Genomic DNA, 27,834 nt, shown 5'->3' on the forward strand with positions numbered 1-27,834 from the left:
TAGGGTGGCAAAAGCATTTAGGTTTCTATTGCACTGGGCCTGAAGGGAATAAAAATTCACAAATACTGGGCATGCATTACTGGATGGGCTGCTGGCAACTGCCAAGGTCTGCAACACAACTGCATGCAGTGAATTCACCCAAGGGTTCATAACATCATTCTCAGCAAAAGTACAAACTCAGTTATAGCCATGAATTCATGGAAATGATGATCCTGTATAAAACACTTTATTGCAACTTTTATGAATTTCTGGAGGAGCAAAGATCACCTGTGTAGACTTTTCTAACACTTCTAGTGGAACATCTCTGCCATTTTTACTAATATCCTTCCTGGCAAGCAGGGAATCAGGGAAAACTTCCCCTGAAGGATCAGTCCTAGAGGTCCCAAAGGCATTTCCCCACCGTGCCCCAGCGAGATCCTGGTCAGTCTTCAGAGATCAGCTCCAATGGAGCACCAATTTTTAAGCACCAATTTAAGGACAGGGTACAGGAGTTTTGCTTCCAAAAAATGCCCAAAACCACAATACTTTTTGGAAGTTTCACTGTGCCATCAAAGGTGAATTCCAAAAGACCTGTACAGTCCTTAAGCTGTGTCTTTTCGGAACTCCAGAAAACTTGGAGGAAGCAGGACTCAAAAGTTCATGTTTTTTCCCAACTATATCAGTTTACCCAATAAAATGTGTCCCTTCGCCCCACAGATATTGCCTCCCATACCTCTTAGACTTTCACAGCTATTGCATTACTGCAACTAATTTTACAAGTGGCAAAAGTACTTTTATGGTGACATCTGCCAACATCACCTGAGACACACAAGCACCGAAGTCCATCTGGAAAAGCTGCCTCTTCCCATAATATTTCTGCATCCTTCATGAGATTTTCTTGCAAAATTTTTAATGATTTGCTTAAACACGAAAAAAAAGCTTAAGAGTTACATGTTACGCTGACATCTGGTACATTCAAACTCTCTCTGGGGTCCTGTTAATGGAGTTTCATCCCTCACAGGGTGGAACTCTAGAGATGCAAACCTTGCAATGTTCCCGTTTATGGGACCTTCACTGATATTACAGGTACCTCTCTCAATTCCTAAGAGCAAAGACACTTCTCTGCAGCCAGACTTGTCCTCCCAGTGGAATTGCAAAGTATGCAAAACCAGAAAACCAGACTGTGGCTGAGGTGACCTCTGGACAGCAAACAGTAACCCTGAAACTAAGCCATCTTCTGCCTCTCCCTGGCACAGCACAGAACCATCAGAATCAAAGATGTGAACACTTTCCCCTTGGAGAACAGTCGGTCTGTGTCAGCAAGGCCATTCCACCAGCAGTGCCATCTGAATCCACAGTTCCCAAATTGTGCTATACATACCACTGCATAAAGCCTTTCCAGGGTGTCTTGTTGCCACAAAAGGGCTCACTGTCTTTCCATTCCCATTATTTGGGTGTGACTGAAATCAGCTCCTGACCCTGAGCTCACAGGACCGTGGTATTCCTCTCCTTAACATCAAAGAGATATCTAAAATGGTAAAATAATTTTACAGAAGCCCTCAACTCCTATTGAAAGCAAAGAGATGTACTGGAGGGAGAAACAGAAGGTAGAAGCAGAGCTCAGCTCCAGCAGGATGAACCCATCTATGCTGCTTGGCTTCCAGTTGTTAATTTAAGTGAAGAAACTCTTATCCTCTATGGAAACCTTAAATCTGCAGGAACTCATTTGTTCCAACTGCTTCCCTGTCTCTACTGCATTTTGAGAGCACCTTGGTCTTTGCAGAGCAGCACAAACCAACACAGACAACACTAAAATGTCTCACATGGCAGCTCCAAATGCTTACAGTTTATGTAAAGCCATGGAGCCAGCATGATAAGATCTAATTACCAAGCAAATTAGTAAAAAAACAGCTGCAAGGTTTGCAGAAATGTCTGAAAGTGCAGAGTAAATGGCCACAATTGATAGAGTTATCGCACAGGCATCCTGAGGGCACAGTCTGCAGCACTCCACTCCTCACCAAAATCACTGTCAACAGTTGTTGTTTTCTCCATTCTGTTAAATGAAAAGAGCACGAAAATGATCCTGCAAACAGCCATATAATATTCTCATGTACATGAACTGCAATTATCAGCAGCAGCAACAACAAACTCTGCTGTAATGTGTTCATGGTTAATCAATTCAATTGATCACTGTTTATTAAACAAAAACCTGCTCTCTAAACAGTTCTTCTCTAAATGGCATGTTTTGGGGCTTGGGTTTTTTTCCAGCTTTCTTTTTCTATTTATTTCTTTCTTTTTTAAACATGCTGCTGGGAGAATCAGGAGACCAATTAAAGCTTTTAATTTAAATCCAAGCTAAGAGAAATGTTAGCAGCATATAGTGCCTTTAGAAAAGCATGAGCTTAAAAGAGGTTTGAATTAGTGTAGCCACTCCCTGGAAAAGCTGCACTGGATCTGATTCGTTCCTATTGCAAAGGCTTTCAAGGCATGTTAGCAAAAGCCAGTGTATTTATCTGTGTAAGAGGCAGTCATGACCAGGTCAGCTCAGGATATCAGAAGTGGGCTGTTGATAATGCAGATTAGAGGACACCCTTTATTCACATCAGCACTGTAGCATTGATCACCCCTATTCTGCACCTTTACAAAGCAGATCGGAAATCAATGAATCCCAGGCTGGAGAGATGCTGTGGATAACAGAAATCCTCTGTAGCCAGTTATCTCCCTACAAGGAATAACGATCTTGCACAGAATTGAATGCTTTAAATGTGCAAAGAATATCCACTACATCACAGGCTCAACAGAGATTGATACCAGGCACTATGAGGGTCTGGGTGTGCCCAGCCCAGAGCCAACTCCAGCATGGGAATCCTGCACCCAGAACTTCCACCTCCTTGCCCTTCGGCTGCTCCAAGTGGTGCAGAAGGGAGGAGCAGGGGAGTGTTGACACACCAAACTAACCTCGTGGGATTTAATTAAGACTACTGAACCTGTGTCACTTGTAATTTATGGCAGATTTGAACCCATGCCTCCAGAGGGAGAAAATGAAGGCATTTCCAGTACATTAGCTGACTTCAATAGCAAAGTCAAATCCGACGTCCTGTGACCCTCAAGTGAACGAAGACTAAGGAGTCCCTGTTATCCCAATTATTTCTGACTAGATTTGTGAGATGTTTGCACTACCATGGAATCCAGCCACAACCAGGTACCTGCCCTAATGGGGGAACTGCAAAGCCTCCTCATGCCATGACACCCTTGTAAGAGCATTAGAAACCTCTGATAAAATTGGGTCATTAATGGCATGTTCCATGGAGGAAAAGGGATGTGGGGCGTATTCCCTCCCCTGCCAGCAGACACCTGGCCTCCACAGGAGCCAAGAGAAGGCTTACAAATAAAGCTGTGCAAACAACCAGCTTTGCCTTTTTATGGCCAAAGTGAAAAAATAAACTTCACAAAAATGCTTTAGGTCGAGTAAATGTTTTGTTCAACCTCCTATCAGGTGTTTCACCTTTGAACCTTTGGGACACTGGGGGAAGGGTGAGAACAGGATTTATTTATTGGTCCAAATGAGGCATATTTTGCAATGGAAAACGTTAACCTTATTTTTAAACTACTTTTTTTGTTCTTTATTTTTCAACCAGATTTAATTGCTAACCATGCAACAAACTTCCATATAGGTTCACCTGACCCAAAATTATTGGTCTCTTTAGGGGTAGGGAAACAAAAAAACCACTCAAATCCTTCACTCAGAATAAATTTTGCAGAGGTAGTTCAGGGAACTGCAAAGCAGAGATACCTTCTTTTTTGAGTGCCCCAAGTAAATGAGTTTAATCAAATAATACTAAAAGGAAAACTTTTCCCCACGATGACACAGATGTCTTGCCTGACTGACCAGCCCTGAAACCCATAACAACAGTGCCAGCGAGGCTGAAAGCTGCAGCAGTAGCAGCAGCAGCCTCTCCACTCTGACCTGTTTGAGAGAAAAGGGATTATTAGGGAATAAAATTAAATCCTTTCGTTATAGGTTCCACAGCCAGTGAGTTTAGCACACAGCTGTCTAGTGACTGTGTTAAATCCATCTTCACCCCCAGGCTTGCCAGGCAGCATCAGCAAAATGAATTCCTGACGCTGCTGATAAGAGGCTGACAGCCGTGCTGGGCAGGGGAGGGAGGCAGGTACATCCATCCCCTCCCAAAGGTGCCCGGGGGGACCCTGCCCATACCAGCAGAAAAGTCCCCAACCTGCTCCTAAAACACCACCTCCGTTCTGGGTGCCCGCCCCTGAAGGGAGGGAGTTTTTTCCTGTAGCAAATTGGCATCTGAAGTTCGGATAGAAGCGATGCCGCATCAAAGTGCTTCATAATGAGCTACAAATTTTGCTTGTAGTTCAGCAATTTATACGGATTAGCAGGCGCTGACCTTCCCAACGCCCCCGAACACAGGCAGGCTCCATCCCTGGTCACAGAGTGACCTCTAGTGTTGCGACAGCAGCGCGGATGAGGCAGAGTCCGAGGGGGACCAGCTTTCCAGCTGCGCTAAACTGGGAGATTCCCACTGCCCTTACTGGAGCTCTGTGTATTTAAGTCAGTCGATGAGACAACTCCTAGAGGCTGTTCCAGCTGTGCTGCACTTGAACCACAGCAAATATTCAAAAACCTGAAGCTGTTGACCTTAATCACAGAATCATAGACTGGTTTGGGTTGGAAGGTACTTTAAAGATCATCTAATTCCAGGCAGGGACACTAGACTAGGGTGCTCAAAGCCCCATCCATCCTGGCCTTGAACACTCCTTCCTCTATCTTCTGCTTCCCCACTTGTGAGAGCAATCTGCTTCTCTTCCTAATTGGCACACAGAAGTTTTAATGAATTTTTAAAACCCTGAAGAATGTTAGCATGGAAAAGTAAAACAGAGAACTGAGCAAACAGGTTTGGATCTATTTCCTGCAGAGCCCAGGTGTCTGTAAGCAACAAAACAGACCTGCTGTTCAGCAGGGTACTAAACCAGCTCAATCCTCCAAAGGCTACATAATTCTATGTCTTTTTAACTCCAATCTGGAAACACAGGAGCTCTAACACAGGAGGGGAGGGGAAGGCACATGGCACCTTTCAGCCTGGCTTTCCCTTTGAGTCTGAGTGAGCACTGAGCACACTCAAATTAAAGCAAGACAGGAAGGTCATTGCATCACTGCACACTGACAAATGCTGGGGGTGAACAATGCCAGGCACCTCCTGACAATCATTCCTGAAGCAAGTCTAGCACAGGATCTCCATGTCCACCTTCCAGGGATGTGCAGTAAGACCTCACCTCTCCAGTCCCACAAGGTTCAAACCCCTTCCCCCAAACGGGCTATTACTGTGACCATGGAATGTTACAACTTCAGTTTTCCTTGTAATGAAAATTAATGAAGGTATTTGGACATGGATGAGGGGCAGAGATAATGCAGATTTTCTCTGCTGGAATGAAGTCAGGGTTTACAGATGCTTCTTTGGCATTTCTGATTCCTCTGTGCTTTTAGCCATTACCTTGTCTCTGTTTCACCCTCATCCATAAGCACACCACAGATCACACTTAATTCATGAGAAGGCTCCACCCTTGCCTCAGATAAGCCATCACAACCCTCCAGAGACCAACAGCTAGATCGTGGAATGAAGAGAACATTGTCTAAGCGTTAATAAATAAAACCAAACATTTAATTTTAAAAGCCTCATACAATGTCTCTCACCTACACAAAAGAGTTGAAGAGACAACTACCTATTCTAAGCAGGAAAGGTCAGAAAGTCCTCTAATAGCTGACACCATGGCTTTTCCAGACAAAAGGAAGACATGAGCTGGAATGGCATGAATGACAGGGTTGGCATTCCTTGCAGGCCATGATTATCACTTATCAAATTACCCATGAGCAGAGCAAGCCAAGTGGAGCAGCACATCACACTGACACACACCAAACCAAGAACCAAGAAAGGAAGATTCAGAACTCCCTGTCCTCAGCTGGGGGGATGAGAAGTTTTGTAAATGGGTATGAGAGAGTGACTCAGTGTTCAAAATTACCTGTTCTCATCTCAGAATCATAAAAGCCAGAAAAGGAACCTGCTGCTCAGAAAAAAAAAATTCTAATAACATACAGGGATGAGGAATGGAATAGAAGAAGGGTTAATGAAGTGGCAGCCTCAAATATGTCTGGTTATCGTCTGGCTCAGTGTTCCCAGGGACTGGCCCACTGTCCTTGGAGTCTTGGAGCAGTTTCCATCACTTCAGGAGGCACTTAACACTCAACCAGTCTGACAGATGGATCTCCACTATACCTCAGGTACCCCTGCACCTGGAAGAAATCTCAGCTGAAAGAGAAAGCAGGTTTGATGAAGGCTGAAATTAAGGCTTGTTCAACTCAGGGCACTGAGTTCAAACAGGAGAGAGAAAAATTAAGCATGCCTGAAGGCTCCCTGACAAGACGCTGATTCTGGAATAACAGTCAAATACTCTGCATCCTTTTCCAAAGGGCAAAGGAGCTTCCATGGAGTGATAATCCAGAGTTATTCCTGACTGATATCTCCTCCTGTAGACAAACACTCACTTGTTAAAAGACACAGTGTATTGACAGGAATAAGTGTAGAATAAACAGATACATTTGTTAGGGCTAAGAGAAGTGTAAACCTCGAGGATAAAATTAGGGAAAGTGTCTAGTTGTAACTTGCTGAGGACCAAGGGAGAAAGCTAAAATCAAACAGTACCAGACAGAAAACCATCAGTAACCCAAACAACAGAGAGGTACAACAGGGCAGAGAAATAGCAGCCCAGATGGTGGTCATGTGAAAAAACACATTCCACAGATTGCAAAGTACTTAACTTATTTATGATTACATGAGACAGAGAAGGATGGCAAAGTTAGAAAGAAGTGAGCTTGGGCCATAGTCATCACAGGCATTTGTGCACCTCCCCAGTTTTGACCCATTGTTTCTTGACTTACTTTTCCAGCAAGAAACCCTTGTTGTTTTATATATGTATAGAGGAAAAAAACAAATCTCATGGGATAATTTACAATATTTCATACCAAAGTTGTGTAGGAAAGGGTGATTTTGGTGAAAGAAATTGTAGAAAATGTTGTGGCCAACAGCTACTTGCCACACATCTCCCCCAGAAAAAGATCAATGTTATTCTGATGAGTGAAGTGATAATATTGCAGCTTCTCCCAGTGCTACCTGAGCATCACTGCCCTAACAAGAGAGAAGAATAACCATGTCAGGAACATCTCTTCTCTTTGTCTTCATTAATTTACGTTTTTGGCTGCACACCCCAGAGGTGAGCAGCAGAGAGGAATGTGCAGGCTCCAAAGGGCTCAGCTGGAATTGCAGCCCAGCTCTGCCATAAAATGACTCAAACTTCATTAAATAAAATAAACCTGTTGTGGCCCAAGGATTGACTGAGTTGCAGCTTCCCCTGCTCCTGGGTTAATACAGCAGAGCTGGCACATTGATAGAACTCTCAGCAGGACAATGGGATGTGCTGAATTCAAATGACCCTGCAAGGCTGGTAGGACTGCCAGGGACTCCAGACATAGTCTGCAGATTGGAGGAGGGGAACAGAATGCAGACAAAAAAATGAAGAAGAATGTAAAAAAATGCAGTTGCACACTGACACAGACTTGTCACAGAAAACAGAGGATCTTGGAGACCTTGAAGTGACTGCAAACCAGACAAGACCATAAATTCTACCTTGGACTTTAGATGAAGAGGATCTTCTGATTTAGGTATGTCTGACTACATGTCAGCTCCTTACAAAAATTAACAGTCCATACAGCCCAATGGGACATTGTTAGAAATTCTACAAGAGCACCTGGAAAAACAAATAATGTAGTAAACCAGTGACTACCAGAATGTGTGACTGCCTTGGACACACCCAGGTGCTCCCTTCACAGCTCAGCTGCACATCCTGCTGCACAGATGTCAGGCACCAACCCCAGAGCTGATGGCATGGGGCTGTAACACCTCCCAAGTGTATGTGAGGTGGAGCCTGTCCATGAGATCTTAGTGCCCATCTGTTGGAGGTCCCTGCTTGTAGAACAACCAAGAGCTACTGCTCCAGGAGTGCTGGAAGTCAGAATATACAGTGGATGGCCTGTTAATCCAAAGCCTTCTGCCAAAAGCAATCAGGATTCTTTCCAAATTTTTATTCTGGTCTCAAATCAGTCAGGCCAGCACTCAAGAAAAGGACTTAGGCGTTGGACTGTCCAGATTTAAATGAAATGCAGAATATTGAGCAAAGGCTCATGTCTGTGCACTGTTGGCAAAGACTTGACAGGGAGAGACAAGAGCCAGGACAAGCAATGCCAAGCAAGAGCACACAGCTGAAACCTGGGCTTGGCACAGTCAGACAGAAGGCACCTCTGTGAAATCCTAATCCAGGCCTGAAGCTGATTCCCACCATCAGCAGAGAGGCAGGTGGGGCTGTGACTCCAGGCAGGATGACACAGGAACTCAACTGCCAAGGCAGCAGATCCCATGGGAGTCTGAAATGGCTTTCAGGAGGAAAAGCCTTTTTCAGGGAAAAGCCTGGTCCATTTTGGCACACATGATATTCAGAAGAAATGGAAAGAGATTCTGGAAGCAAAATTTATGCTCTGGGAAAGGAAACTGGAGACAATAAGTATCCTCTGAAAACACTCCCAGTAACTCCACGCAGGACTAGAAAGACAGGCAATAAAACCAAGGTTTAATACCTGACTAAGCAGAAGGTTGAAAGAGCAGATTCAGAAGGGAGGAGGCCCATGCCAGAGGGACAGATGTCTCTGATGCATTGCCCAATAATCTTATGGGCACTTAAACCCAGGAAGGTTGCAAACAGGCTTTTATACTGGAGAGCAGAGGGAAGCAAACCAGTGCAGAGGCACAAACAGCTTTGGCTGATGCTTCTTTGGGGATAAAGCCACAGAAATCAAGTATCTTCATGTAGAGGACACAACAAGGAACAGAACAAGTCAGACAGAAGGACAAAAAACAGACTAGGTGCCATTTGTGCAAAGTACTATGAGAGTGAAAACCACGATACAAAATTCTAGAAACCTAATCAGTGAGAATTCTGAATGTCTTCATTAGGTGAGGACATCAACTAAAGGTGCATTTCAGAGACCTAGAGGATGGAAGACAACCTGAGAGATTTTCCCCACATACCACCCACTCCATTTCATCAGATGGGGTGATTTTCTCCATGTACAGAAGACATTCTGGGAGGAATGCCCAATGGCCAATATTTGTTCCATGCTAGATGCATCAGCAGCGCTCTGGCAGCAGCGTCGAGGCACAAAAGCAGAGTTTGTGCCTGGGTGCACTCAGTACCTCCCTTGGGAGATGCTGCCACCTTGAACTGGCATTTAGGTCAGATTCAGCATGCATGGGTTGGCACTGCTGAATGCAACACATTTTCTATGCTATCAGAAGAACAAAGGCTAAATGCAAGTGTTTTGAGCCTGAGAAGAGACTCTGGCAGTTCTGGAAAGACATTAATTCCATAAACCAGAAATAATATATCAGAAAAGAAGTTAACATACCAAGGTGGGCAATGTATTATTTAAAGGCTAACAGTCAGCAGGTGTCCTGCCCCAGGAGATGAGTAAGCCATTCCTGAAATGCTGATTGACATGGGGAACTGAGAGTCTACAAGTTCACACCTCTGCATAGCCTTGTCTTTACACCTCTCCCCATGCCAACAAGAAAAACTGTTCTCTTTTGAGGAGATTCTCCACTTTGTCTCCTTGGTTTCTGCATCCCCTGATGCCCAGCAGTGCCATCACCTGGGGCCCTGCTGTCCCTGCTCAGTTCCCCTGGGATGGTGCAAACACTGTGTTAATGTCTGTGATAACCAGCCCGGAGACCTGTGCTGTGTCTCACCTGAGCTGAGAGTGGCTGTGACCGAGGTGTGGGACCGAGAGAAGTGGCCTGGCCTCTGCTGGGACACCTCAGTTTTCACTCTGTTTAAAATCACAGATTCACAGGTTTTCAATGACCTCATGTGGGATCATCTAGTTCTTCCTCCTGGCTTCAGACAGGACCTGCATGACTCCTGAGAAATGAACTATCAGGGGAAAATGTTCTTAGAACAGAAAAACAATTGCTTAAACAACACTTCATTTTAATGCCTATCAGCTTTCAATCTGTATCTGTGTCAGCGTGGGGGTGTTTAACACAGGATTGGACAATTCCTAGAGTAATTTCAAGAACAGACTGTACCAGAGGCCCAGAAAGAGAGAGAGTTCCCTGGGAGGTATTTGGGTAATGTAATCATTTCATACAGAGGGAGGTGTGTGTGTATGCAGCGAGTACAGAAAAAGCACATGGACACACACACCCCCACGGATCACACCAGGATGCTGCAGAATCCCAGACAGCAGCAGCATGAAAGCCTGCTTTTCCCTGCATTAGTTCTGAAATTTCCCAAGCCCTCCTGTTTTGGAAAACAGAATTATTTAAAATCAACATAGAGGAGCAGGACTGCACTCCAAAGAAGAGGGGGGAAAACCCTGACATTACCTGTATCTGAGCAAACTACATTTTGTTTCATAGTCACAAATAAAGTTTATAAGCCTGACTTTACCTCACCCAGAGCTGCAATTTTCCAGCTCACAGGGTGAAAAACTAAGTTGAAACATATATCTGAAAACACTGACAGCAGTCTGACCCTGGCTTGAGCTAAACTGATTTTTATATCTAAAGACAACTTTCATTTTTTGCATGATCTGAAGTAATGTGGGAGGGGACAACAGTGCAAGGAATGTCACAACATGGGGTGCTACAGACTGGAAATTCCTTGATGGGGTTCCCTGGTCTCTGGTGTGCCCCTGGTAAAACAATCTAAGTGGTTCTGGCCCATTGCCAGGAGCCCTTTTCTCTGCTGTATGAGCAGAGAAATGTGTTACAGCATTATGAACATGTCACTGGCACTGTTAGCAGGGCAGAGATAAAACCTCACTCCTCTTTAGTGCAGCAAGTAGGAAAGGATCATTCCTTTAATTATTAAGCATAAGTGAGCCATCCTCTCAAAGACAGTTTACGCTGCATTGTGCCCTGCAGACTCAGTGCTCATGAGCTGATGTTGCAGAGCTTCAAAAATATTTCATTCTGTTCCTCTAGCTGTTTCTCACTTCCTTGTGTGTGTTTTTCTTTTCTCCCTTGAACTCCCAAGGTCTCTGAATCCAAGGACAGCAGGAGTGAACAAAGCTATCCCGCCTCACCGCTCACCCTTTGACCCACATGGAGCCCTGTCGAGCTCAAGGAGGGTTGTTGAGCTTCCTGCATCTCTCACCTGAGATGTGCCCATCACTCTGTCAGGAATGGGATGCGTTGTGTCACTCAGGAAACCATGGCTTGGTGACAATTTCCCCAGCACACACATCTCTGCTGGTACATCAGCTCCTGCAGCCCAGGCTGTAGGTCCAGAAGGAGCCAGAGGAAGATCTGTTAAATAAAAGGGACAAGATTTGAGTCTGGGCTGAAAAATCTTTTAAATTTTCAATGCAGCTCTGGGCTGCCACCTGCAAAGGTCTGTTCTCTCCAGCACTGGGCCCCTCTGGGCTGTTTGTCCACTGTGAATGATCTACTCACACATTTGGAGGTCAGAAGAAATAGCATTATATGGCAGGAGAGATTCAAAAGAAAGAAGAAACCAAAATTAATCCTTGGAATAGAGGCCAGCCTGAATCTTGATATCTGTATAATGAGTCAGGCAATGTCAACTACACCAGAAGAATTGTGAGTATTCAGGGCTCTGGTTTAGTTTCTCTGACTGGGTGTAAAACCCTGTGCTCCTTCCAGATCACATGTTGCCATCTGTCTCTACTTCTCACCAACTCTGTTTGGCCACATGCCACTCTAGGGCATATGGATGGATCAGACAGTAAAGAAGAGCATTACCTGAGGTTTCTTTTCCCAGTACTCTTTTTGTGCTTCCTCAAGGGAACCATGTCTGACCCCTCCTACTCCTCACAAACATGGTGCTGAGTTTGAACTAACTCCAAGTTCAGGGTAGTTCGGGATAAAGGGAAAACAGCTCCAGTGCAGGTAGTACAAGACAAGAGAACCTTTGTTTTAGGAGAGATAACTGTGGGAAAAGTGGAGGAACAAATTCTTCAACATCTACTGTCTCCAGGTGAAGTTGGATATTGATTCCAGTAAGAGTGGTGCAACTGGGCTGCTGAGAACAATCACCAGGAGACAGAGAAATGCCCTGTATCTAGATAGACGTGGATGTTCAGAGTCCAAAACCTGGCTCAAGAACATCTAAGTACAAAGACAGTGACAGCAATGCCAGTTAGTGCAGCTTTAAATGACAGCTTGAATCCCAGAAATTTCAGGAGCTCAGATCGGTCCCCACACTCAGCACAACGTCCCATGGTGGGGTTTTCCTCCTGCTCCCCTCCAGGCCTTTAACCACCCTGCAAATGTAAAGCTGAGCCCAAGACACAGTGAGAACTCCTCACAAACCCCACACCCTCCACGCAGTGCTCCAACATCTCCTCATAGCTCCTTTTCCCCTCTTGGCTCATTTGCCAAGTGCCTCCCCTGTGCCCTCCCTTTGCCAGTGCCTCCCCTGCCATGTGAGCTGGATTGCCCACGGCTGTGGGGCAGTGCTGGGGGCACAGAAAGGCCATGGCCTGGGTTTGTAGCTGATCCCTGTCAACTCTCTGCTGCTGCAAACTGTTCTCAGAGAGCCCTGCACATCACCCCCTCTGCCAGCTGCCAGCCACAGGACAGCTCCTGCTCACTGCTGCAACACAGCCAGAGCTGCAACCCTCCTGTTAAATCACAGGGCTGGTCCAAGCTCTTCCATGGCTTGGACTAAACCAACACATCCCTTTTGTTATTCTTTCTAAGCTCAGTCCTGTGTTTCTCTGCATATGTTAAACTGGTGGGAGAAGAGAAAGATTAACACAGTGTCGGTACTGGATTTTTTGCTCTCTCAGTTTGTGCTGAATGAAGGGGAGAGGCAGATGCTTAACCCCCAGCAGGAATGCACCACTGAACTCAGCTTTGCAACCTCCTCTTCCTTGCCAACGTTCCTGTGAAGATCCTCCAGGCAATCTGCACAGAGCAGGCTCTGGCTCACCTGCAGTCACTTGCATCTGTGAGATCAGCTGCTTGGTGGCATCTCATCACTGTGAAGGGCTGGAGCTGCTTCATCTCAGCTCCTGCTGGGTTCTGAGGTCAGCAGAAGTTGTGAGTCTCTGCTACATAGGAAACCTCTACAAGTAGCAGGGTCTCACAGCCTCTGCTCAGATGAGAATGCAGCTGGAGATGTAAGACAGGAGCCCCTGCCTATTACCAGAGGCAGGATTTTGTTTGCATGAAAGGCAGATACTCCTCCTTCCCATCTCCTGCTTAGCTAGGAACCAAGTTCCCCCTTAAGCAGTGCTTAGAGTTAAGCCTTTCACTGCCTGCCAGTGATGTTCATAGCTGGCTCCACACAGCTCAGCTTTGTGCTCCACACTGTGCTACCTCTGCTGAACCCCACTGAGCATTAACCACCTGGTACAGAGCTGAGGAAAGCCTGTGGAAAGCTTCTTACATATCATGGATAGGACTGCCCTGAGAAGAAACAGAGTGAGGACCAAAATCAGCCTTCAGGATTTCAATCAGTGCACAGACAAGAATGAATCCGAACCAATTTCTGAACTCTAGAAAGGTTTCCTTTGCTGCCAAAAGGCTTTTTAGAGCCTTTTATGGGGGGATTTTTCAGAAACAAGAGGTACAGGGCCCCATGATTTTTTCAAGAGGAAAACAGTGCTTCAAGATATTTCTTTGTGTTTCTCAGCCAAGGCACACCTGCCTCTTATTGATCTACTGTACAACTGGAAGGGAGCCAACACATCCCCACAGAGCAAGACCCCCCAGCACAGCACGATGCTCCATCAAACACCAGCCACCTACCCATTGTCATGTATCCTGTGGTTGTCACCAGCCCAGATCAATCCCATGCTGTTCAGCACATTTTAGGAACTCAGGCTAATAAATCATTTAAGTGCCTCTCACTTCACAGATGGTAAGTGCAGTTCAATGAAGGTAATTATAAAAAAAATTACTTCTGGAGCAAAAAAATCAAAACATGGGAATATCTGTCTAATAGAAAAGGCCTGCAAAGAGATTTGGGAGTTCTAATAATTCTGAGGAGCAGGTTAAAGGTCTGAGAGCCTGACAGTAGGTTTTCCCTCTGATTGACTGAATCGATCCTGTCCTCATGTAACAGCTCTGGGCCTCTGTATCTACCAGATTTCAGGTCCTGAAAACAGTGTTGAGGAAAAAAATATACTGGGCCTCCTCTCACTATCATGTGGTTGTTTTTTCCTTTGTGAAAATGCAATACCCATCACTAAGACAAGATGATGGAAAAGTGAAGGTCCTATAGGGAGCAGAGAACATACTAAAGCAAGACCCAAACCCCAGGAACAGTGGCAGATTCAAAGTGAATTCCCAAATTCCATCTGACTTTTGTTCTTGGGTTTTGACATGACATGCTGTGGCTGTGCCATTTCAACCTATTGCTTACATTGATCTTTCTTACATGCCAGACTAAAAGTCTTTGTTCTTAGAAGATACATATAAAGGAAAGAGGCCCTTCTCAGGCAGCATCACTGAAGATTGACCAATGGTCAAACCACTCTCTCCAGCTGAGAGGCCAGAGCAAGTGAAGCCACTTTTGTCTATCCATGTCTCCTAGTTCCAGCTTCAGATCTAAGCACAGAGATGGGCTGTCTCACATTTTTCCAGTGTTCTTTAAGTAGCAAAGCTAATTCAGCCAGAGTTAGGGTTGTTACAGAATCAGTGCTCCCAACACTGCTGAGATACAGAACCAAATACTAAATTGAAGGATTATTTTTTTTATATCTATCATGGCAAAAACTAATTCAACAACTGACAGAGTTCAAAGCAAATTCAAAACAAAAATCCAAAGTAATCAGTTGACCATTTCCCTTTTTTTCTTTTTCCACTGCAGTGAAAGACAAATTCATGTCCTTCGAGCAGTTTACGAAGTTCATCTTCTTACTCCACCTACTCTGTATTAAGTTATACACCCAGTTTTAACAAACAAATTTTAAAAAAACATCCTTTCATAAGTCCTTCACAGAAAGCTTCAGAGCTTCACATAGAGCTTCATATAAAGCTTTCAGAGTACAGGATGTTCACCTGATTCTTTCACTACCTAGTAAGTTGTGATCTCCATCTTCATCAAAAGACATTATGTTGACTACCCCAAGGGCAGAGCTTTGTTTACAAGGCACCAGGTGAACATAAGTGGTTGTGTCTCCTCCTTACAGAGCTCAGAACAAGTAACACCTTTTTGATTGCAATTACAATCTGAAGAGTGTGACATTTTAGTGATGCATTCCGAGTGACCTGAAATTGTTATGTAAAGTAAGATGCACAAGCCAAACGGGAAATATGATTCCAGGAACTGTTAGGAGATTTGAGATGTGAATAAGTAAATTTGTTGAATAGCTTCCTTGGACCTCAGAACTTCAGCTGGCTCTCAATAGCAGCCAATCACAAAGGCCTTTTGATTGTGCAGAGTACTAAGAGCAGCATGAGACAGTGCAGCCAAAAAAGAGAAGAGTTAAGATGAAGATGATTTTGGGGAAATTTGTCCCTGTGCTGAAGGACGAGCTCCACACCAAGACCTTGGGACTGCTATTGTTTTCACACACTCCTGGAGACTCAAGAGACCTTACCCAAGATCCAGCCCTGGCATTTGAGGATGCAGCCCAACTGCAACAATAAAGCTTTCAGAATTATCTAATAAGAGTTAGCATAAGTTTTGTAATTTCATAAGTGTCTGAAGCTTTCCTGTTTAGTTTCATTGAAGTCATCAACCAAACTAGTGCATAAACTAGGTAACCCTGAACTCTCACTCCCTCTCCCACTTCAACAACTACTTCCATTTAATTAGCACCTCATCAGGCTGAGACATCTCAAGGGGCTTTATGAAAGCTGTCCAGTCATATAATCTGCAGTGCCAAGGCAACAAACAAAATCAAGAAAAAAAAATACCCAAAAAAAGCCTCAGTTTAGATTTATAGAACAAAAGGGTAGCAAAGCACAAAACAGGACAGATTCTCAGCAGGCAAATATCAGGGACTGGGCTCTGGTCTCCATCTGCTGATACTCCAGTACACCAACTTCAGAAAAGTTTCTCCTTTTACCCAAGTAACTTTTCATGTTCACATTTCCACACATTAGGGATATTTTTTAAGTACCTAAGAAAAAAAATCTGGAAACCAAGTTTTGATTTTGCTGACTGGTAACTCCTCACTCGCCTCCAAACTGAGCTCCAGAGGGCTGTGTGTGTCAGCATTATGATAAGTGAGGCTGATACTGGAAATGACACTCTTGAAATGAAAAATTAAAAACTCATCCACTATGGATTTCTCCTGATGATCCAGAGGGACACTGAAGGGCACACAGCACTCTTCACAAAGCATGGGGAACAACACTGCTGTCCTGACCACAACTGCACACTCAGAACAGAAGGGCTTTAGGTCCTATATCCCATGAACCCAGTGCTAGTTTCCTTTAAAGCACATTTTTAATCTGGATCACGGGGCACATCCTGATGTTCGTACTCAGATTCTGTTTAGATGAAATACCCAGTAGGTGTTGAGGATTTCCCCTTGCCTTGCCCTGATTCCTTGTCCTACTAAAATCCCCATTTCTGGAGGCTCTTGCAGTCAGAACATGTTCAAGCAGCTGAAAGACCACGAGATACCAGAACTAAGGTTTAAATTCAGGAATACACTCAAGCTTGTCAGTTGTGCCAAACTGTTATTAGAAACACTGCTAAGGAAATAAATAGATACTTTTAAAAATCACATTCCAAATGCCTTCTCTCATAAAATTCTTTGCCAGGCATTGACCTCCCTGAATTTTATTATATGTTGCATCCAGCTACATTAATAAAAGTGATGTCTAATGTATTAAATTCATGTCAAAAGAAATGATAACTTAAAGAAAATCTTTTCTAAGAGCAAAATGCAATTTTAATGACATCAAAGCATAGATTCATAGGAAGAACATGTGCTCTGGTTTGATGACAAGAAGATAATCAAGAGCTCAGGCATCTTCCTGATGTACAACAATGAACCAAATCAATTATACATTTGAAAAAATAAAAAAAACCATCAACAACAAAATAAAAAACCTAAAGGAGAACCAAGATTAGAAAATTAAAATCACAGTCTAATCTTAGTATTTCTGACTAGTCATGGTTAATGAGCACACACTACTGGAAAAGATTCCAAGGCAAGAGGGAGAGAACAGTTAAAAATCAATTAGGAAGGATCACTCTGTTTTAAATATAAAAACATGTATAAAACGAAACAATGTCATAAAACAAAACAAAATTTAAGAGACCATAACAAGTTACATTTTCAACAGAGCTTCAGATATCAGAACTGTGTTTTTAAAGCCAGATTTCTCTTCTCTTCAAAGGTAATATTCAAAAGCTCACAGTTTGTGGCTGTAGAAAAAAGCCAATCCTTGAATACCATTTCACATTATTCTTTTTTCTCCCTCTTGGTTTCTGTGATGCCACTAAACTCAGAATGCCTTTTAGTTCAGAAAGATCTACTGGCCTGTCAACTTTCAAAATATCCATCAAGGCATTTTTGTAACACACTGGGGCGAGGAAAGGGGAAAGCAGATTTGAAGGACTTGTCAAAGCTCAGAGTAATTTATGACATGAATGGAAAGTGCCTCTGACAGTAAAAAACTGCTTGCCATGAAACTACTTTGCAGTGAAATAAATACTCCAAACTCCACTGGGGTGCCAAACTTCTTGGAACATTCTACCAGGGGCTGTGCAATCCACTGCCCTCCCTTGCCCCAAACTTTGGCCACCTCTGGGGGAGTCCTAACTCTGAAAAGACCAACAATAATCAGTGGAACACCCTCAAGGAAAGTAAGAGCCATCCTCACACTCACCACGTTCTGCCTTATTTAAGTATTGTTCACATTACCACAGCACACAGAAGTAACAGTAATAGAAATTCTGATCAATTTGGCACCACACACATATAGGGGAATTGTAAAGCCTTGAGAAATCATCTTCTAATCTCATTGGATGACACAGGAATTCTTTCTGTCCCTCATTTCAACATCAAGAACTGAGAGTACTTGATCTCTGGCAAAGGTAGGAGTTGAGTCCAAGTCCCCCAAGTGCCTTAATTATCATTTGAATTAAATAGAACTAACACATCACACATAACAACAAATATAAGCAAGTAAATAAAGTCTACACATACAAACAAAGAAAAAATAGGACTGGCTAAAAATTTCCCATGTTGAAATTGGAAGAGCTTTGTGGAGATCTGGGTTTTAATAAAAGAAAGCTTTAGTAGAAATGTCCTTTTCCTGAGGGGAAAAAAAAAAGAGAGAGAGAGATGGTGTGGATAACATCACAAATAAATAGCTTCTAGCTCTGATAAATAGCCAGTCACAACATTACATTTGGCAAAGCCTCTGCAGAGAACACATTACTTTATTGCTGTTGTTATTTCTGCAGAAATAGGTTTGTCCTGGTATTGTCACGGAGCAGCCTGACCTTCCCCAGCATTTCTGGGTCAGAAATGACCACATGGTACAGATGTCCCAGCAAGGAGTGCTGGGCAAGTCAGGGAAGTGATGGAGTGCAAACACAAGGCTGTGATGCAAGGAGAGGGTGCTTCAAAACAGGCAAATACACTTCAAGAGAGGCAAGTACAACCCAACGTGGAGGGAACTACACAGCTCAGAGCCAGACTGGTGAGACAATGTGAGTGGTGGGCTCTGAAGAAGCAGAGACTCTGGTGAGCAGGCACAGACTGAAAAAGAGAGTTGAATACAGTGTTTTGGGGACTTAGACCTCATAGAGGTCTTAATAATTGGCAATGACTTCAGCACAATGTTTAGAGCAGGTAGAACAGATGAGACAGACCATGTGCTTTCCTGTCTCACCCTGAGACTGGAGGATGTTTGAAGAAACTGAAACACCACCAAGCCCAGTGAAGTGGAAAAGGGGTTACAAGCATCTGCTGTAACTCAGTGCAAGGATTATCCAGCCAGCACTGAAAAGAATTCAGAAGAAGAGTCAAGATTATGTGCCTCACAGTCACCAATCTGTGGACTATTCCCAAACACAACTGAGCCTGGAAAAAAGCCAGCTGTGAGAAAAGAGTCAGAGACTTCTTTTGTAAGCCCAGTGGCATGTGGCTGATTGGAATTGCAGGCAGCAGTTTGGGGCATTGTTTGTTCATGTTTTCTGCAATAACATTTCATACTCCCAGAGAAGATTTGGAAGCAGAGAAAAGATAGTCAGAGTGATCCATACACTGACCTCCATTTCTGAATCCTTTTATTCCTTATCTCTCTCATTTAATCAGTGAAGGTTATTAATGGAAACAACCCCAGGTTTTATTAGTCCTTAATGCCAGAGTTGGCTTTTTAAATTATTCAAAAGATGCCAGTATGCAAGTCATCTTATTTAGCCAAGTAAGAGTGAGACTAAGTTCCAGTGCTAGCAAAAAACCGTCTTTGCCATGAAAACTTTAAGTTTTAAATAGTGAGTATTACCTTGGGCTATGGCTTTGTTTTCAAGTTTCAGCTATTTATCTTTTTAATTGTTCCAGAATTCAATTTTTGAAGTGAGTTTGATGGGGTTTGGATAATTTTATGTACTTGTCAGCCCAAGGTCAGAGTTTGGATGAGAGCTTTATTAGTTTAAGGGTTTTAACAAGTAGCATAGGAGCTGGGGATTCCATTAGTAGCAGACAAGCCAGAGTCTTTTAATACTTTCGATGGTTTTTGGGATGCAAGTTTGTTTTGGTTGCTATGGAATGAAATCTCCCACAGAAAAAAACCACCCGAGGGCACTAAGTCCACATTCTGGGGATGTACTGGCAGCAACAAACCAACATTGTGCCAGTTGTAGGCTTTTGCATTTTTACAGTGTTTTGCATGCACAGGAATGGAACCAAGATAAATGCTTGCAGATGGTTGAAAGCAGAGTTCAGAAAACAAACTGAGTTTACCTTGTGCATCACACATCCACACTGCAGATGTTCCTTGGTTAGCAGCTCCTGCTGAAACAATTCTAAAGGATTGCTTGTAAAACTGGCTCAGGGGTGAACCTGCTAAGGTCATTAGTATATCCCAATTTGAAAAACATCATCAGCCCCAGCTCATTTTCAAGGCTTTTTGATCATGGGGTCATTGGAGCTTTTGCCTTCATCTTCCTTTGGGTTGCCTCTATTTCCTAAAACACTGATGGAAAATAACCTAATGAGGGTTATCCCTCATCACCAACACAGGACTGTTCAGTACACAAAGGAAGACATGCAGATATTAGAGGGGACTATCACACATCCTTCAAATTAAAACCCACAACAGAAAGATCCAGATTCTAATCCCACTCTTCTCCAATAGGGATAATTCATGTTCAGGAAGGGGTCTATTAGAATTGGAAAAGATTCAGAGAGACAGTATGGAAAACTCACCTGTATGAGGAAGGTTCATACAGACCCTTCAGGACTTGAGCTTCAAAAAGGGATGACACAGAATTCATTTTAGAAGTTTATAAAACCATGAGTGGACTGGAGGGGTAGGACAGAAAGGGACTGTTCACCATATCTTCCAATATAAGAAGGAGATAAAGCCTGGGAAAGGTACATTCAAACAAGCAAGAGGAGTTTGTCCTTCAAGTAGCAGAAAACAAATGTGTGGAACTCCATCAAAGACATTATGAACACAAATAATTTACATGACTTCAAAGGGAGGCTGGGCCAGGACTGGGAAGAGAGCTCCAATCCAGAGATCCTGAATTCATCCACGTCTCCCAGTGACTCCAGATCTAGTGTCTGTCAGTGCATTTTTCCCAGTATGGAGCACATTGCCTGATTCCAAATAGTTTTCCTTGTTCTCCCTGGTAAGTGGTACCTCTGTCTCCTGACTGCCCAAAACACCAGAGCTTGAGATTTTCAAGGACAGGGGCAGACAAATCTTCTCACTTTTGCCTCTTATGCAAAGAGGTCACATACTGATATAACAAAGGACTTCATAGGAGATTTCAGCAGCTTTGAGCAGATTAGTGATATTCAAGTATGAGAAGGAGACTTAAGCAAACAAAAAATTACCTGGAAGAGGAGTTAGTTCTTCTCTGAAATTAAGAGCTCCTTAAAGGGTAGTTAGACTCAAGTCCTACAGAAATGCCTCAGGACAGAAGTGCATAGAGGAAGCACATTTATGTAGCAACACACAAATTTTAGGGAGAAAGAATTCTGAAGTCCTGTAAAGAAATGCTTGTTTCCAATAAAAGGCCTTGTTTACTAGGTGGAAGAAAATTCAGTAATAGAAAAAAAAAAAAGGTAGAATTCTCTGTTAAACTTAAGATTCATCCCTGTAAATCCAGAAGGCAGAAACAACAGGGCTTGCAATTCTGCACACACACAGAGTCAAAGCCAACACTTCCAGGGTATTTTCATGTACAAGAGTTCATGACCAAAATGGAGCTTAATCTGGTACTGTTCATCACTGAGAGACTCCAGTCAGGTTATTCAAGGCTTCCTATGATAAGATTAATAACAAGGGACACCCTGAGCCTGGAGCAAAACAGCACCTAGGTCAGGGCAGGATAACTTCCAGTCTATCACAATGGCTTCGTGAACTTCAGAGGCTAAAGCAGATGCAGAGAGGTACCAAATAACTCAAAGTTGTCAACAGTTACTCAACACAGCATATATTTTCAAGTATTTAGGAATTCAAAGGAGCATTTTCATTATGGAACTCAGGGGAAATGGCTTATTGTTCACTTCAAGAGGAACATTGTGCACTCATTGAAAGGTACCTTTTGCTGCACAGAATTTCCCAGCAATGCAGTGACAGAAGAGGGGATGTTTAGTGAGGATCATGTAGGGGGGGAAAAGTGTTCTTGTACTAAAAAGACCCCAGTAGGTTTTGGGACAGCACATCATTCTCCCCCAGTTCATGCTGGGGGGGGGCATGAAACCCCCTGGCCTTTCAGAGCAACCCATTTCTCAAGGTTCAGAACAAAATTAATTACTCCTAATGTACACTGTGCTACACAATACAAAAAGAAAAGAAAAGGAGGCAGAAGAGACAGAGATACTTCAGTATGAGTAACTTTTTCCAAAGATCAGCAATCTCACTAAACAGATACTCAGCCACAGCATTTGCTTCTGTAACCTCCCATGACAAGAAGTTCCTGTGCTGCAGGAGAAAGCATTTCCTTTTCGCTGCCCCATGTTCACTGCCATTGATTTCATTGATTGACCCCTTTAACTCAGTCAGTGCAAAAATATAAGGGGTATCTGATAGGGTTCCAGAGGGACATAAAATAGCTGCTGAAGTTTGAAGAAGATATTCCCAGTTTCAGACAGATATAAAGGGTGAACTGAGGTAATCCAGGGTCCTTTGTTCAGACCTCTGTGATTTGGCAGCACCTCTCCCACTGCTCTCCCACTGCTGTTTTCCAGTAAATTCCAGGTGTCAGAATGAGAGAATTGAACCCTTTAATACTCACATTGAATGGGAAGGTCATTCATGGTTCCCATGACTGCTGGAAACCTGTGGGGAGGAAGTTCCAACAGCCCAAAGCTTCACCCATCTTTCCCCTGTGGCATTCCCAACGCCCACACCAAGGAGCTGGAGAACATTGAGCAAACACTTACACTGCCATCAGGGTGGAGAGATGAGGACAGCTGCTTTTTAAGCACAAGCACATGGTGCTCTGTGGAGTTTCACAACTCCTCCAGCTCACGAAGCATGTGCTGCTCTCTCTAAATTGCAGTTGCTGACAGGAGCTGATGTTTTCACAGATTGCTTTCTGCCTGGAAGGAGGTCAAGACTTGAAGGGCTGTCAGGAAATAAGAAGGATACTGTCCTTCATGCATAATTCTTAATGCTATTTTTTTTAGTATGACATCATCCCTTACAGCTCAAGAGAGCTTGTGATTGCATGTGCCAAGGTGGCTCTGCTGTGTGACAGGGTGTGCTGGGCAATGCAGGCACTGCTGGGGGAGACCAACAACTTCAAACAAAGCCTGACTGCTTTCTTCATTGAAACCCATCATTCTCTTCACAGGATCCTCTTTGTAATTAGATGAATGTTTCAGTCTTTGCAGACAAATGTGGAGGGGATAGGTACAACTGAAACCACCAGGGGCATGCACAGCACCTAAATTCAGCATGACTGTAGGTGTCTCACCTGGGTGATTGCATTCACTACCTAACAGAGGGAAGACACAGGGAGAGAGTGATTCACTACCTGATATTAAAAGCAGGTTCAGCTTTCTCCATTGATTATATGGAAAGCAAAGAGGAACTGGCCTCCTAACCTAAACCTTTACAGGCAGTGTCAATAGTCTCAGTGTTCCACACTATTATAGTAGTAATTTGTGTTTGTTTATAAGAGTGATTTCCTGCACAGAAACGAAACAGAAAGGTGTGGAATTGTTTGCATAACACTGGTTTAGAGATCCCAATGGATCATCAGTTACATGTGCTCACACAGCACGGTACAACAAAGTGGGGAAAGAAAACGGGTTTTATCACCTTGTCAAAAGTTTGCAAGAAAATTCTCTGTCAGGGAAAAGTGCACACTTACAACTTATGTTTTAGCACCACTGAGTCTGGAGACATGAAAGAAATAAATAGAAGCAAGTTCAAGAACACACCAAGCCAGATAGCTCCTTTTATGTCATCTCTTCAGCTTGCCAAGGTTCCTACAAAACCCTCATGTGAAAACTCTAGCAAAAAGAAAAGCCACAGCCAGACAATCCTACTGATGCAGATGATAAAGTAGTTCGGTATTTCTGAAAGCAAAGACTCCCTGCAAGAGTATGGAATTTAACATGTGAAATCCCTTTCCAGCACCAGGTAAGCAGACCAGTGGAAGGACCATCCCATTTCACACACCTTGCCCTTCCTGCATTACTCCATGCAGAGCAAACCCCAGCACTCTGATCTCCCTGTGGGTTCTGCTCTGGGAATTAAACCAGCAAAAACTGCCCCGTTTCAGCACCCCAGCAACAAAAGGGAACCCAACCTCCTGCCTACTCCTTTGTAACACACATTGCGGGAGTGAAACCAGGTACTTAAATCCCAAGTTGGCCTTCATCCTCATTCTTTTATTTCCGTAAGAAAAGCTTTCCCACCACCCAAGCATTGCTACTGCTACTTCCCAGAGTGCACAGAGGAAATGATCACAGGATGCTACATTTGCCCTGCAGGTGCCCAGCTGAGCTGGAATCTGTCCCTGTCCATCTGCCAAGGTTTTTTGCTCTATGTGACACATAAAGTTACAAGATTAAGGACCATCTACTTTTTTTAATGGTAAGAAGGCTGGTTGAGATCACCAGGCCTTTAGGAACCTATGCAGACCAGCACAGTAATCTCTACAAGAACTGGGAAGCAAAGGATTTGCATATGGAAACTGAGAGTAGGATCCATTACATCCCAACAGCATTCCTCTTTTCCTAGAGCTCACTAAAGAAGCTCTAACTTGCTCCTACTTTTAAGGTTCTGGCAAAGCTGAGTCAAAGTCTCTGTCACATCTAGAAATCTTTGCTGTGCAAGATCATCCTTCCAAACAAATCATATTCCAGATACATAGTTAAAATCTAATAGATAATACAAACCAAAATTTTATCTATGTTATTTTTCCTTTTCCCATGCCATCCATCACCTCTAGTTCCATACACCAAAAGCCACAAACCCAGATCTCTGCCTCCACAATTACAGTTTTGCATATTTGACACACTAAAACACATCTTAAACTTCAACAAAGGCTCTAGGAAATAAAATGCCAGAGGACTATTTATGATGGTGAGTCATACATCCCTGCAAGAGCTCTATCCCAATTTCTGCTTGGCTTATGATCACCTAAACAATGGTATGACCAAAACCTGGCACAGAGTCACAACACCAGGTAGATATTTCCATAAGTACCTCATTGCCCCAAAGTGCTGCTTTCATGGTTTGAAGGGACTTTCAAAGGCCAATCTCTTTTTTCTGGACGGCCAAAGTATATTTTTTTACATTCAACTAGTAAAATTATGATTCTGTTGCCATGTGCTTTGCATGTTTATAACTTCTGTGTTTTTTCCTTGCAACTTGAAGAGATAGCACATACTGAATTTATTTAAAATGGGTTTCTATTCAACCCCCCTCCCAACCCCCAGTATCCAGTACTGAGGTTACATTCTCCCCTTCAGAATAAACAAGGCTTGAAGCTCTCATTTCTCTCTGACTTATCTCTGATCTGTTTGAAAAACCTGACCAGATCCTTCTTTTCGTCTCACAAAAATTCACGCCAAGAGAAGTAACATCATCACAGCCTGTCAACACTTGGAGGCTAAACAAAGCAAGAAACAGATCAAGAAAACAGGGATGAAAAGCTTTTGTGCCCCTCTTCCCAAACTAATACTCCCAAAATGTGTTTGGCGAGAGGGGGAAGGGCCCATTGTTTAATCTAACACACCAACCCATGTGATTCTTTCACTAACTATCTCCATCCCCAGACATATCAAACGGAAGGCAATGCCAGCTGAAAGGATTATGTAGCCTTCAGTGATGTGAAACATCTAAGCTCCAAGGCATACGGTTTGGCTGGAGACTCCAGCTGGCACTGGTAGTTTTATTGTACTGTGAAAAACATGAAAGTCCTCAGATGCCCTGCTGATCATGGGATCTGAGAAACTTTCCCTTCCCTGCCTGACATGTGCTCACAGTGCAATTAACACACTCCTCCCTCTCTCTCTTCTCTCCCTGCACATGAACACACACACACGTGCACATGCACTGCCAACATTATTCCGTCCTGGAATGCCTGTTTTGGGAGTCCCTGCTCTGTTGGGCTTGGGAGGGGGAGTTTGTCCAAGTGTTAAAAAATCTGGGACCTCAACTCTCACTGGAAGGTGGCTGCAGCACATGTAGAGACCATTAAGGGTTGTGTTTTGCTTCCTAACTTTTCACACTTTTTCCTCCCTTTATGACATGTTTATTGGCCTGGAAGGGCGAGGAGGGATAACATAGGAAAGCAAAGTCCTCCGTTCAGCTCTGACTCGACTATTGTTGAGTCTCATTTAAGGGCAGGTTGCACTGGGCATGGTGGGCAGGCAGTGGGAGCAACTGGAGCCATTAATTCCTGCTCACATCTGATTTTCGGCAAAATCTAAGCCAGTGGGCCCAGGGTAGTTAAATGTGCAGCTTGGGCAATTAAAAAAAACACAGGTTACAGATGAATATTACTTGGTCTGAAAACAAACCTGCAAGGGGTTTTGGAGACTGGTGCCTTGAGGATTAGAGCTTATTTGTGGAGCTTTAACAGGAAACTGCTAATTATGACACCTGCACAAGTTTCCTTGAATTGGGCCCTGGGGATGCATTGCCTTGCCTATAGATGTTGGCCAAGGCCTCGGGCTCTTAATCCACAGCCATCACCTGAAGTGAGAACAGAACAGCCACAGGGCACTTGCAGTGTTAGTTAAGAAAGGGCATTGCACCATTTAAACTGCATTTTACCTTCCAACACAAACTACTTGAGTTTTGAACACTCTTCCAAGGAGTTTTACCCTTCAGGCTCTTGTGAAATCAGCAGGCTGAGCCATTAAAATGGCTCCCACTCAAAGGGAATATGTTCTCAGCACCACAAAACTGTTGGGAAAACAGATTTGAACTATAGGAATTAAAGCAAATAATCTCATGGTTATGGTTGTAAAAGAAGGGAAATTCACACAGAACTCTCTATTCCAGTTTAAAATGGACATGTGTTTCTCGAGCCTTGCCTTGGTCCTGTAGCTGAGATGAATCCTAATTTCCAGACTTTAACAAATGAGATTTTAGAAGCATTTTCTAGAGCTGCTCTGCTTGCACAGTCCATGCTTTACAGTGCACAGCATTTACTTTGTGAAGACAAAAGCCAGGATTGTGTTCAAGAAACCTTGACTTGAGGCTGTAACTCAGGCAGGGGTTTACACAAGATGGACTTGCCAACTCAGACAGGTTTGCATGTCTTGCAAAAAATTAAGGTTCTAAAAACTGTATGAGCAGCCACGTTCTGGGTGAGACTTTGGGAGCAATCTGCTATGACAGGCTTTTCTACACTGCCCTCTGGTTTTGTGGCCAGTGCCAAACAGGCTGGTGTGCCTACACAGAATGGTCAGCACCTCCTGAGCTGAGCCAAGGTGTTAACCCTCCTCTTCCTCAGAAATTATCACCCCTCTGCCCTATGTGTGGATCTGGGACACAGCAACAGGCTGACAGCTCTGCGTTCCTGTTCCAGTGCTCAAGGGGTTTATCTGTGTGGTGCTTCACACCCTGAGAGGGTATTGGAATCACCAGCATGGAGCATGGGATGCAGGGGACAGCTGCACCAGGATCCCAGGCAACCCAGGGCATGGAGAAAGCCTCCTTCACAATTCTCCAGCAATTCTCTTCCTCCTAAAGTGCAACACACAGACAAAAGCCATCCCAATAGCAAACAATGACTAGGACATATTTTGTTTTTAAATCCAGCAAGGACCAGGGACACTGCCCTCATCCTGATGGCTGCAACAGCCACTCCTGAAGCCTCTCTCAAAGAAGGCTCTCATTTTATTGACAGAAACATGCCCAAGGTAATAACTGATCCCTAGGTCTTACCCGGTGTTTCTGATCAGCAGACTGTGAAGTTGTCTCCAAAAATAACCTGTTGGTGCCACGCTCAGACAGCAAAGTCCAAACCAGAACCAAACCTCTCATCTCTCAAGGTCCTGACACTCCTGTGTAACATCACAGTGTGCCTTGCTCTCTGACTCGTGGATTTGCTGCAAGTCTGCTCTGACCTTACTGA

Source organism: Pithys albifrons, chromosome 13 (assembly GCF_047495875.1).
Source record: "Pithys albifrons albifrons isolate INPA30051 chromosome 13, PitAlb_v1, whole genome shotgun sequence".
Lineage (NCBI taxonomy): Eukaryota > Metazoa > Chordata > Aves > Passeriformes > Thamnophilidae > Pithys > Pithys albifrons.